Genomic DNA, 13,523 nt, shown 5'->3' with positions numbered 1-13,523 from the left:
CTGGATGCACTTATAGACAGCCTTTCTGGAAAAATCCAGGGTGAGTGCAGCCCCACAGAAGAAGCACACCCCAGATTCAGGCCGACAGAGGCAGGGTCACAATTCCTCCCTACTTGGAACATCAACATTCCTACAGATGAAAAGAGATGCCTGTCTGATGTGAATAGCTAAAACACTAGGACAGGAGCGAGGCTGTGAGGTGAACAGCTTTCCTGGTGACCTAGCATAGGAGCTCTGGTAGTTCCTACTCTTAACCCTGATAAAACCTCAGCACATCTAATTAAGAGCTTCCCCAGCCACACTCATCAAGGCTGGGACCTCAGCCCACCACTAAGTATTACATCTACCCACCTGCCTTCACCACAACTGGTGCCTACCCAGGAATACCTTCCCTATTGGCTTGAAGCCTGAGCGATAGACTGGATTAAGAAAATGTGGCACATATACACCACAGAATACTATGCAGCCATAAAAAATGAAGAGTTCATGTCCTTTGTAGGGACATGGATGAAATTGGAAACCATCATTCTCAGCAAAGTATCGCAAGGACAAAAAAACCAAACACTGCATGTTCTCACTCATAGGTGGGAATTGAACAATGAGAACACATGGACACAGGAAGGGGAACATCACACTTTGGGGACTGTTGTGGGGTGGGGGGAGGGGGGAGGGATAGCATTAGGAGATATACCTAATGCTAATGACGAGTTAATGGGTGCAGCACACCAACATGGCACATGTATACATATGTAACAAACCTGCACATTGTGCACATGTACCCTAAAACTTAAAGTACAATAATAAAATTAAAAAAAATAAAAAAAAAAAACTGAGAAAGCAGTAAACAAATAAAGTGTACACTGTGAGAGAACAAGATAAGCTTCAAGAGATCCCTACCATTATAACTCGACAGGAGAGAGCGAACCCACCTACATATGAAGAATATAACTATTACCACTCACCAGCATTGGGGAAAGCCAGTACACAAAGACTTTGTATAACTAAGGCTCTCATACAAAGTCTTCACTCCTACAAGCACCAAGAATCAAATTAGGCTAAAATAAACATCAAAGTCTGGTCCTTAGGAGAGGAAAAAAGAAATTTAAATTTAAAAAACCACAGTCCAATCAAAAATAAATTCAAGAACAATTTTAAGAAATAGTCTACCCAAACGAGAGGGAACCAGAAAAATAATTCTGGTAATATGACAAAACAGGGTCCTACAATACCCCAAAAAGATCAAACTAGCTCCCCAGCAATGGATCGAAGTAGAAACCTCTGAATTGCCAGATAAAAAATTCAGAAGGTTGATTATTAAGCTACTCAAGGAGATAACAAAGAAAGGTAAAAACCAACTTAAAGAAATTAAAAAAAATACAGGATATGAATGAAAAACTTTCCAGAGAAATAAATATAAAGAAAAAACAATCACAACTTCTGGAATGAAAGACACATTTAGGGAAATACAAAATGCAGCAGAAGTCTCAACAACATACTAGAACAAGTAGAAGAAATTTGGAATTGTGTTAAACAGCCAAATAGAAGAACAATTGGTGTTCCCGAGGAAGAAGAGAAATATACACATTTGGAAAACTTATTTGAGGGAATAATTGAGGAAGGCTTCCCTGGCCTTGTTAGAGACCTAGACTTCCAAATACAAGAAGCTCAAAGAACTCTGGGGAAATTCATTGCACAAAGATCATCACATAGGCACACAGTCATCAGGACATCTAAAGTCAAGACAAAGGAAAGAATCTTAAGAGCTGTGAGACAAAAGCATCAGGTAACCTATAAAGGAAAACCTATAAAGTTTCTAGCAGAAACTTTACAAGCTAGAAGGGATTGGGGTCCTATCTGTAGACTCCTTAAACAAAATAATAGTCAGCCAAGAATTTTGTATCCGGTGAAACTAAGCTTCATAAATGAAGGGGAGAATAAATCTTTTTCAGACAAACAAATGCTGAGAGAATCCACCACTACCAACCCAGTACTACAAGAAATGCTGAAAGGAGTTCTAAATCTTGAAACAAAACCCTGAAATACACCAAAATAGAACCTCCTTAAAGCATAAATCTCACAGGGCCTAGAAAACAATAACAATGAAAAAAAACAAGGTCTTTAGGCAACAGCTAACATGACAAATAGAAGAGTACCTCACATCTGAATACTAACATTGAATGTAACTTTCTAAACGCTCCACTTAAAAGATGCAGAATGGCAGAATGAATACAAATCCACCAACCAAGTATCTGCTGTCTTCAAGAGACTTACCTAACACATAAGGACTCACATAAACTTTGGGTAAAGGGGTGGAAAGAGATATTCCATGTAAATGGAAACCATAAGCAAGCAGGAGTAGCCATTCTTTTATCAGACAGAACAGACTCTAAAGCAACAACAGTAAAAAAAAAAGGCAATAAGGGATATTACATAATGATAAAAGGATTAGTTCAACAGGAAAATATCACAATCCTAAATATATATGCACCTAATACTGAAGCTCCCAAATTCATACAACAATTACTACTAGGCCTAAGAAATGAGATAGATGACAACACAATAATAATGGGGGACTTTAACACTCCACTGACAACATTAGACAGGTCATCAAGACAGAAAGTCAACAAAGAAACAATGAACTTAAACTATACTCTAGAACAAATGGATTTCACAGATATTTACAGAACTTTTTACCCAACAAAATGCAGGATATACATTCTGCTCATCAGCACATGGAACATTCTCCAAGACAGACCATATAATAGGCCACAAAACAAGTCTCAACACATTTAAGAAAATCACAATCATTTTAAATAACCTCTCAGACCACAGTGGAATAAAACTAGAAATTAAACTCCAAAAGGAGCCTCAAAATGATACAAATACATGGAAATTAAATAAGCGGCTATAGAATGATCTTTGGGTCAACAATAAAATCAAGATGGAAATGAAAAAATTCTTTCAACTGGACTATAATAGTGGCACAACTTCTCAAAACCTCTGGGATACAGCAAAAGTGGTCTTAAGAGAAAAGTTCACAGCATTAAATGCCTGCATCAAAAAGTCTGAATGAGGCCAGGTATGGTGGCTCACGCCTGCAATCCCAGCACTCTGGAAGGCCGAGGCGGGAGAATCACTTGAGGTCAGGAGTTCAAAACCAGCCTGGCCAACATGGTGAAACTCTGTCTCTACTAAAAATACAAAAATTAGCTGGGCATAGTGGTGCATACCTGTAGTCCCAGCTACTCGGGAGGCTGAAGCAGGAGAATTGCTTGAACCTGGGAGGTGGAGGTTGCAGTGAGTCGAGATTGCACCACTGCACTCCAGCCTGGGCGACAGAGCAAGGCTCCATCTCAAAAAAAAAAAAAAAAAGTCTGAAAGAGCACAACAGAACAACAGACAATATATGTCACACCTCAAGGAACCAGAGGAACAAGAACAAATCAAACCCAAACTCAGCAGAAGGAACTAGAGAACAAGAACAAATCAAACCCAGACTCAGCAGAAGGAACTAGAGAAAGAAGAACAAATCAAACCCAAACTCAGCAGAAGAAAAGAAATAACAAATATCAGAGCAGAATTAAATGAAATGGTGACAAAAAAAATATGAAAGATAAGTCTCTTTGAAAAGATAAAATTGACAGACCATTAATGAGATTAACCAAGAAAAGAAGAGAGAAGATCCAAATAAGCTCAATTAGAAATAAAACAGGAGATATTACAACCATAGTCATGGGTTAGAGTAAAAGCAGATGCAGATATGACCCAAATGGACAATTATTTGTTAGGTAATTGATGAAGATTATTTCATCACCAGCAGCATTTCTTTCACAGGGATACATTTAAGGAACAGGTAAATAATTAATTATGAATAATTAATCCTAGTACTCAATGAAAGGTGCAGAGAGTTTAAATTTATTTACTTGTTATAAAAACATACCAAAAATCTTGAGTATTTACTTCTTTCCAGGCACTTGCTAAGACACTGGTGCTTCAAAATAAAGCATAGCTTATCTCTTCACAAAACTCACAGTCTATTAAGAAAGACAGACCTGTAACTATAAATTGACTGAATAAATGATATCATAGAAGTATAAAAAGAATGTTATGAGAAGCACAGAAGATGAAGTAGTCATTAATTCAACTTGGAAGAGTCACGGAACGCCTTAAAGATAAGTCAGTTTTGAAGAATGAGTGGGATTTCACAGATGGAGATGAAAAAAAGGGTACAGAAGTGAAAGGATACACAAGGATATGAAAGAATGACAGTATGTGACAGTTTCCGGATCCTACCAAGAGTCCAGTGATTTTAGACAGCATAAGGCTGAGGAAATATGCTGAGAGAAAGAAAGGAGTGAAGATTGGACAAGGCTATTGAAGCCAGAATGAAAAGACCTTCAATACCACATTAAAGCTCATGGAAGGCTTTTAAGTAGGAAAATAATAAAATCAGATTTGCATTTTCGACATGTATTTCTAGAACTTATAAAACTGCATTATTATTTTTTACAAATTGGCCTCTTCCGCCGGACTACAGGCACTTGAAGGGTAAGAAAACATAGCAATTGATCAAAGAAAAAGGAAGTAGAAATTAAAAAGAGAAATAAGACTTGAGAGATGAGATTAAGAAAATTCTTTTTTTTCCCTGCAGTTGCGATTGTTATCACTAAAATTATTCACCAATACTGTTCTTACATTTGTATGTAATGTGGTTTATTAATATGGCAAGGCTGGTTCAATTTATTTCTACATAAGGACATAAGTAAAAGTTTAATTTTATAATTCTAAAGTAGACACTGTTTTAAAAGAATGCATAATTTCACGAAGACTTAGACATTAAATCATAAAAAGAAGTGTATCAGAGGAGAGAGCAAAACACCAAAAGACAAAGGGCTAAAGGAGCAAATTAGCTGAGTCTGTCCCTTTTAAAATGCTCTCTTCGGAGTCCCAGCCATAGAATTCCACTTGCATTTCATCGATCATTGCTAGGTTATGTGACCACTGCTAGCTACAAGGGCTCTAGGAAGGTGAGTCTATTTAGCTGGGCTCATTGCTATCCTGACCAAAATTCTGTTCAAGAAAGAAGAGAAAAATGGAGGAGTGTTTGTCACAGGAAGTAACTTATAATCTTGTCCAACTTTTATGTTAGATTGTGATCCAACTACTAAGAGACACATGCTACTGAACACTCTTCTCTTTGGTTTGGTAAGCAGTTCACTTATGTTATTAATGTAGGCTTAGATATATGTCTGCTACTTGAAAAGATGTTCCCAGCATCATATAATTGAAAAATAAATTTTAAACACAGATAGCAGTTATGGAAGTTTACCTAAATTCATTACACACAGAAAGGCTTTTAGGAGTCACTACAAATGGTTTGCATTTTATCTATTACATATATCAATACCAGTGAAAGTATGCAGACTTGTTACAACTCCAAGTAGCAGAAGTACTAACACCTGAACATATTCAATATTCTAGATGCTTACCAGGAATAGTAGGATAAGCCAGTTGCTATTTTCCTTCCTGCCCAAATATTTCCAAATATTAAGCTATTTTTGTTATTGCAAAGAGGTAACAAAATTCACAGAACTAAGCATTTAACAATTGGCTACCATATTTATGACAGATGGCTACATGTACAATTACTAACAGTCTTCCTACTGTTTGAATATAAAAAACAAAAAAACTACATAAATTACATGCTCAGTTGCCTTAGTTCTCATTTAACTTAAGGGAACAAGAATTAATTTGATCTAACTATTTTAAATATTTGCCAACAGGATGAATTCAATGACGTATGGAAGGATAATACTGAATTCACTGTCTTCTACTTCTTGCCACTAAATAATATATCAGCTTGCTTTTCTACTGAAATTGCATAAAACAGATAGGACAGCTAATTTAAACAGTTGTTTGCACATTCAATATTTATAACCCAAATCTTGCATGACTGACTGCAAGCAGTGAGTTAGAAGGTTTAGCTCAGCTGCTGCCTAGAGTGATGAATGGCCTTCAAGAATTTCTTGTTCACTGACCAGATCAATCACATAACAAAACAGGAAAAAAAGATCAAACTTAAACTAGATTTCCAACATTTCCATCTGTATGTAAAACTGTTGCAGGAAGAAATGTATCATAAAACATAATGTGAAGCTACTTAAAAATAATAAAAATCCACCAGAGATGATGTAGAATGCAAATAAAAAAGATAAGGTGACTGGATAATATTCTACTTTTTAACTAAATATTAACTGAAACTTTATGATATCTATAATCCAAATAGTGTTGTCAATTCATAGGGATATCAAGCTCAGACTCACAAGTAAAAAGAGGGTAACAGTTGAAAGGCCTGAATTTTTCTGACAGTACTTGCAGTTAAATTTTATTTAATCAAACTAAAAGGTAGTGTTGCGGTAATTATAACATGCTGCTGCCTTTAATTATCTCAATGGCTGTCAAAAAAATTAGTCTGTTAAAGAGTTAACAGACATCTGATGTTTCAAGTGAGAGTAATTTATTTACTAACGGCTAACCCTCAATTATCTGCATTAATTGTGGAAGTCAGTAGTACTACATATGGTGGTAGTACTACATCATGGTGAAAGGCAGTAGTACTACATATGGACCATGGCTATATGTAGTACTATTCCTTAGTAGTATGCTTGACTGGTTTGTGAGGCTCCGTGGTGAGCATCTCCTCCCAGCTCCACATTCAGTGATGTCAGATTGGTAGCTTGAAAGCAGCCATGGTGGAAGTATTTACACCACAGAAACCAGCAAGTACTAAGTAAGCATCAGGACCCTCAATACTCCATCACCACCCCAGAGACAAGTGTTAAACATTTACCAGTACAGAACATTTTGCGAGCTCATTTCTGAGGTTAGGATGTGGATGTAGTAGTGACGATGAAGGGACTAAGGGCTGAAGAGCCTAAGGTTGAGTTCTTGCTGAACAGGTGCGGGAGGGGGCAGGCTCGGACCCTGAATAATCCTGCAGGTGCCTTGGGTGTCTAAAGATGTCTGTAGTTAGCAGCCAGGATGATAGAACTAGCATTTACCATTTCCTATGGCCCTCAAGCACCCACTTTCTCTTCTTGAGTAAGTTTACTCCCACAGGAGTAGAAGTGAGAGAAGGAAGAGAAGCAGCTGGAGAGTGATAAGAAATGAGAAGGAAAGGAAGAAGGAAAAGAAAAATTAGGAAGAAGAAGAATAAAAGAAGTAAAAGGCAAAGGGCAAGAATAAAGATAGATGGAAGGGAAGAGAGGACAAAGAGAAGAAAAACAAGAGAAAGAGGGAAAAGGATGAGGGAGAAAAGGAAGAGAAAGAAGAAACAAAATGGCAGAAAAGGGGAGAAAGAAAAAGGAAGAGGAAAAGAAGGAAAGAGGAAGAAGGAGGGTTGAAGGGTGGAGGACGAAGAAGGGCTATAGGCCCCTAGAAACAGCATATCTAATCCTCTAGTTTATTCACATTTACATCACTTTAGGAATTAGTTGCGTTCCTGAATGTCTTTCATAAAAGTACATATACAGTTTTAGAACGAGGCCTCACAGACATCCAGACTTCTTTCCATAAGATGGCAAATTTCTAAAAAATGCCAGACACATGGTGGTCTGTTCTCAAGGCTAAACCAAAGAGATGGAGGCTTTAGAGCTGGGGACAACAACCTTTCTGCTCTTAAGTCCGTTTTACTCTTTAGAAGCCTGAGGTTGGGATTCTCTTTTGAACCAATGGGTGAGGAACATATGGCCACATTTCCATATCTAAGCAGTACCAATGGATGCCCAGGCTGGGACAAAATGCTGGGAAGAAGCCAGATCCTGGGTTCTGGCTACCTTGTGGGTTTTTGGGAATTCCCTACATGAGTGGTTCTTAAACTTCAAGTGTATCAGAATCACCTGAACGACCTGCTAAAAATATGGATTGCTGAGAGATAGCTAAGATATGGAATCAACTTAAGTGTCCATCAATGAATGAATGAATAAAGAAAATGTGGTATATACACAGGATGGAATACTACCCAGCCATAAAAGGGATGAAATCCTGTCATTGGCAGCAACATGGATGAGGCTGGAGGATATTATGTTAAGTGAAGTAAGTCAGACATTATGTTAAGTGAACTAAGTGACAACAGAAAGATGTTGTCACTCACATGTGAGGACCAACAAAAAATCTGAGCTCATGGAAACAGAGAGTAGAATTTTGGGTATGAGAGGATGGGAAGGGTATGGGGAGCAGTTGGTTAACAGATACAAAACTACAGCTAGATAGGAGAAATGAGTTTTGGTGTTTCGTGGCACTGTAGGGTGAAGACAATTAACTGTAATTTATTGTATATTTTAAAAAAGCTAGAAGAGAGGATTGTGAATGTTTATTATATAAAGAAATAATAAATGAGGTGATGAATGTTAATTACTCTAATCATTACACATTGTATATACACATTGAAATACATGTATATGGAATCTGTATCCCATAGGTATGTACAATTGTTACTTGTTAACTAAAAATGTTTAAAAACAGTTTTTTAACCCACAGATTGCTGGGTTATCTCCAGAGTTTCTCTCTCAGTAGGTCTGGGGTGGGGCCTGAGAATTTGGAGTTCTAACAAGTTCCAAGGTTGCCAATGCCGCTCATGCAGGAACTACACTTTAAGAACTACTGCCTTAATAAAACAACAACAACAGAAAACATTCTGGAAGTGCTTATAATCCAATTCTTAAGATCTTATTAGTTAGTATCTTAGCAAGAATTCAAATGAGAGAAACACAGGCTAATGATGAAGAGAGGGGTCCTGAAAGGGAAGAAGAAAGGCATCACAAACCAATGTTTCCTATTTACAATTATGCCCTCAGCAGCTGTGGCATCCACAAATGTCTCTCTTGTAGCCAACTCTGGAGTCTCTTCCTGACTCACCCTCTGAAATCTTCTCTTTACCCACAGGGCTAGGTCTTCTAAAACCATGTTTACACTAAGGAGCACAACTGAACTGAATAGGGGTAAATGCCTGATCCAAACTAACACAATCATATTCTCCCTCTAGGAATTTTGAAATTGCCTGGTGGACTGGAAATGAAGCAAAACACAGAAAAAGCTGAAATGAAAGATGGAGAGTGCTTAAGGGTTTCTAGTACTGGCTTCCATGCCCAGCTGCATCACTGCCCCTTGAGCTTCCTGTGACATCCCAACAAACTTGCGCTTGCAGCTCCCGCTGTGCTTTAAATCACTCCAGTTGATGTGGTGAACAGAAATGAGTCCAAATGACACTAGTCCTACCCCACAACTTTTGCAACTTTACTGCTAAAAATTAACTCAAGTGCCTTTTGGCAAATGGAATATACACTGCTGATTCTGATATTGTAATCTTTAGTGACCTATGACATGGTTCCATCACCGAGCTGAGGAGAAACAAACAAAACAAAAAACCCTACATCCATTTTTGGTTGTTGTTGGATACCAGAAAAGTCTCATACATCCTCCTTACAATTTTTTAAATTCCAGGTTAAACAGCTATTACTATTTACTTGTGAGAGTATCAGTTAGGACTCTTTTATGTCAAAAGTTAATAGAAAATCCAACTTGAGCTAGTTCACCTAAATGGAATGCTCACATTATTGGAAACCACAGAGGTAGGGCAGGCTTCAAGAATGATTGATTCGGCAGCTCAAAGCTGTCATCAGCGACCGAGTTTCTTTGTTTCTCCCTTTCTGCCATCTGGTGTCAGTTCTGTCCTCATGGTCACAGGATGGGTGCCAGCTACAAACAGAGTGCAGCCCAGTCTAGCATCCCAAACGAGAGTCATAAAAGTCACTCAATTGGCCCAGCATAGGTCAGATTCCCATTCCTAAAAGAATAATGTGGCTAAATAAATGAAATGCACTAATTGACCTATCAATCAAAGCCCACTCCAGGGGCTAGACTGTGATCCATTTTACTAGACACACATAGGTTGCACTGGCCAGGGGAGATACCCAAACAAAGATCAGATAATTTTTGGAAGAGAAACATGTGGCAAAGTATGCTAGGTAGACAACTAATAAATGTCTACCACACTTGGTTCTTCCATGTGTTACTAGAAAATAACAAAAATTCCACTTTATTTTGTAACCATTACAGTGATAATTAGTTCAGGCAAGAATCATTATGCTAAACTGGTGAATGAGAGCTTAATGAGGAAGAAGATATTTATATAGTCTCAAATTATATCCCCACAAAATGACTCAACTAACGTTAAAGTAAAAACATAGTAACTTTACTATGAGAAAACCTGGTAGAGATCACCTTAACCAAGTGACTGAAGTTAACATCAGCTGTAAACATCATAAGCCTCCTGATAAACTGCACTGAGAAGGACACAACATCACTTTATAGTACATTTCGCCAAAGATGCATAACATGAATCTAATCCTAAGAAAACATCAGACAAACTCAATTAAGGGGCATTCTACAAAATAACTGACCTGTACTTTTCAGCAGTGTCACTGACGTGAAAGACACAGAAAGGCTAAGGAACCATTACAAATTAATGGAGACAAGTGAAAACTAAAGGTACTGTGTAATTCTGGATCAAAAACATAATTGCTATGAAGGACAGTATGTCTATACCATAGATAGTAGTACTGCATCAATGTTAAATGGTTTTGAAAATTGTACTGTGGTCATGTAGTGAATGTCTTTGTCCTCAGTAAATATATACTAAAGTGTTTAATAAAGGAGTATGAAGTGTGCAACACACTCTCAAATAGCTTGAGGAAAAAAATGTGTATACACACACACACACACACACAATCACACACATACAGAAAAACTGTAAAGGCAAATGTGGCAAAAGGTTAATAACTGGTGAATATGCGTGAAAGGTATATGGTAGTTCTTTGTACTAAATTTTGTAACTTTTCTTTAAGTTTGAAATTATTTCAAAATAAAAAGTTTTTTAAAAAATTAACTTTAGATTGCATGACCTTCTAACTTGTCTCAAATCATAAGTGTTATTTTACACTGCATGCCACTTAAGTTTTGTAAGACCAAAAAAGCTGAAAACAAATAATCAAGTTTTAACTTATTTATGTATAGAACAAGAATAATCAGAATAAATTGCTTATTCTGGTGGAGGCAGGTGTGTCTTGGCTAAGCCTGCTTGTTTCCTTTTCTCCTGAGCATACAACCAGACTACATTTCCTAGCCCGCAATGCTGTTACAGGTGATGCACGAGTTCGGGCCAGGAGAACATGATCCCAAACATCCTCCCAGATGATTCTCCAGGCTCTCTCTTCCCTTGTTTGTTTAGGGATATGGAAGATCCAGCAGAAGACTATGCAGCCCTAGATTAGAAGATGAAAGCAGCCTAGGTCCCTCCAAATGACCCTGCAGGACAGAGCTCCTATCGTTGGCCTGCAATGAATTGTAATATGAACAAGAAATGAAGCTTTTCTGTGTTAAGTAAGCCACTGGGATTTGGGGATTATCTGTTAGAGCAGTTAGCCCACCTGACTGATAAAACTACCTAATTTATAAAACAGATTAGCAGAATGGTGACACTTTCAAAATGTACTGAGGATGTCATGTATTTGCTTTTAGTGTATACTTTAAGATAGCAGTTTTCAAAATGTGGTTAAGGGATTCTTGATTCTCAAAGGGTAGTCTGGGGATAGCTAAGGGTCTGCAAGATCCCTTCAGGAACTCAGTGAAGTCAAAACCATTTTCATAACAATACTAACATGTTATTTGTTTTTCACTCTAACTCTCTCACAGCATATAGTGGAGTTTTTAAAAAGGTAACATGATGTATTATATCACAAGAGATTGAATTAGAGGCAGACAGGAAAATCTACCTGTCTTCTATAATATTTAGCCAGAGATTAAAAAGATTTGCAAAGATGTAAAATAATGCCACTCTTCACTAAATTATTTTTGTAAGTATAATTTTGGAAAATATAGATATTTTTTGTATATGTTTTTATAGGTATTTATGCTAACATGACATGGATTTATTATTATTTCTAAATAATAAATACATTTTAAATCACTCAGTGTTAATTTCCAACATGGTAAATATTGAGCTACGACCCACATAAAGAAAAGCTCTTTTGGGCTCTCAATGTTTATTAAGAGTACGGAGGGATCCTGATCCCAAAGAGTTGAGAATTCTGTTTGTTTTACAATAAAGTATGAGTATATCTTATAGTCATAACATTTTAAATAAAATAAACCCGTATTACCAATGCATAAGAGACAAGGATAGGAGGGTCCTCACTTGACTCTTGTTTACTCAAAAGCCACAGGATCTAGAACACAATAGGTGCTCATATATATTTGTTAAATTAATAAATTGCGTAATAGTGATAATATCCACTTTTAACAGTGCTGTGATAATTGCATGAAATAATGTGTGTGTGTGTCTGTGTGTGTTTATAGTAGGTTATCACTGTTCACAATTACTTGCTATCTCCCTTTTACATAGGAGATTGAATACATCCCTGCCCTGTTGATTCTAGGCTTGGCCATGTTAACTGGGCTGGCCAATGAATGTAAGTAGAAGTAACATGTGCCACACATATATGAGGAGAAGCTTTAAACTCAATTGTGTGGTTCTGGTGAGACTCTTGCTCTTCTGCTCTCACCTTATGGACAGTATGTCCCAAATAGGGGCTGTTTGTTCTATCCGGGTTCTGGAATGAGAAGACACCGACCAGATACATAGTCACCCTATATATAAAGCAGAGCTGCATCCTACCTGTAGCTCTCAGGTAATGTGAGACAGCTATGTATGAAATTTTGTAAACCATCTTAGCAAACCTGGCAAATACAGCTTTATATTTGTGACCCCAAACATCTTCCCATGTGTTCCTCCAGGCTCTCTCTTCTTTTGCTTGCTGACCAGATATAGAGGATCCAGTAAAGGACTCTAAGGCCCTAGATGGAAGATGGAAACAGTCCAGGTTCCTTGGCCTAATGTATTTTAGATGTTCAATAAACCCAATCATTCTAATCAGTGTTATTATTTAGCTAGAGAAACACTAAAGAACTGTAGCTTAGTGCTTAAATGACTGCACAGTGCATCTAAATTAAGACAATTTAGATAGTATCATTAAGATAACCTTAGGATTCCAGGTAAATAAAGTACATGACCTAGGACAAGAGTGGCATCAAAGTATAATAGATCTGACTATAATGAAAAATTTCAGTAACCATTTACCCATGAATGCCAGTAGAGGGGCTCAGGAATATCTGCAGAAGTCACCGGCAGGTGACTGAGAGAAAAATAAGTTCTAAGGTGACTGTCAAGTGTCTATAATTAAAGAGCAGTGGAGTGGGTATATCAGTCCATCTGCCCACCCTGCCTACACTGCCTTCTTAGGGAATCTCCTCCAGCTTACAACCTCTAAAATTTAAACCAGCTTTAGAGCACTTAGCTTAAAGCCAACGATTGGCCAAGGACCAATCCTGATTATTATTTCAAATCTCTGAACCAACAGATACACAGATTGAACCCGGTCACACAATGATGAGATAGAGTGATGTAC

The 13,523-nt window shown here is 37.4% G+C and overlaps 1 protein-coding gene and 1 long non-coding RNA gene across 18 annotated transcripts in view; one reads left to right on the top strand and one right to left on the bottom strand.

Moving 5' to 3' along the window:
* Positions 1 to 10,935, top strand: part of LOC129032820 (uncharacterized) — a 188,644-nt gene extending 177,709 nt beyond the window's left edge. Inside the window, exon 3 of the long non-coding RNA XR_008501476.1 lies at positions 9,044 to 10,935. This is a non-coding gene — a long non-coding RNA (uncharacterized LOC129032820). The remainder of the gene's footprint in view (positions 1 to 9,043) is intronic.
* CFAP20DC (CFAP20 domain containing) overlaps positions 1 to 13,523 on the bottom strand; it is a 326,758-nt gene that overhangs the window by 282,307 nt on the left and 30,928 nt on the right. The gene's annotated exons all lie outside the window — the stretch shown is intronic.

This window comes from Pongo pygmaeus, chromosome 2, assembly GCF_028885625.2.
Source record: "Pongo pygmaeus isolate AG05252 chromosome 2, NHGRI_mPonPyg2-v2.0_pri, whole genome shotgun sequence".
Taxonomy (NCBI): Eukaryota; Metazoa; Chordata; class Mammalia; order Primates; family Hominidae; genus Pongo; species Pongo pygmaeus.
The sequence above is the reverse complement of the archived record's forward strand: the minus strand, read 5'-3'. Positions and strand labels throughout refer to the sequence as shown.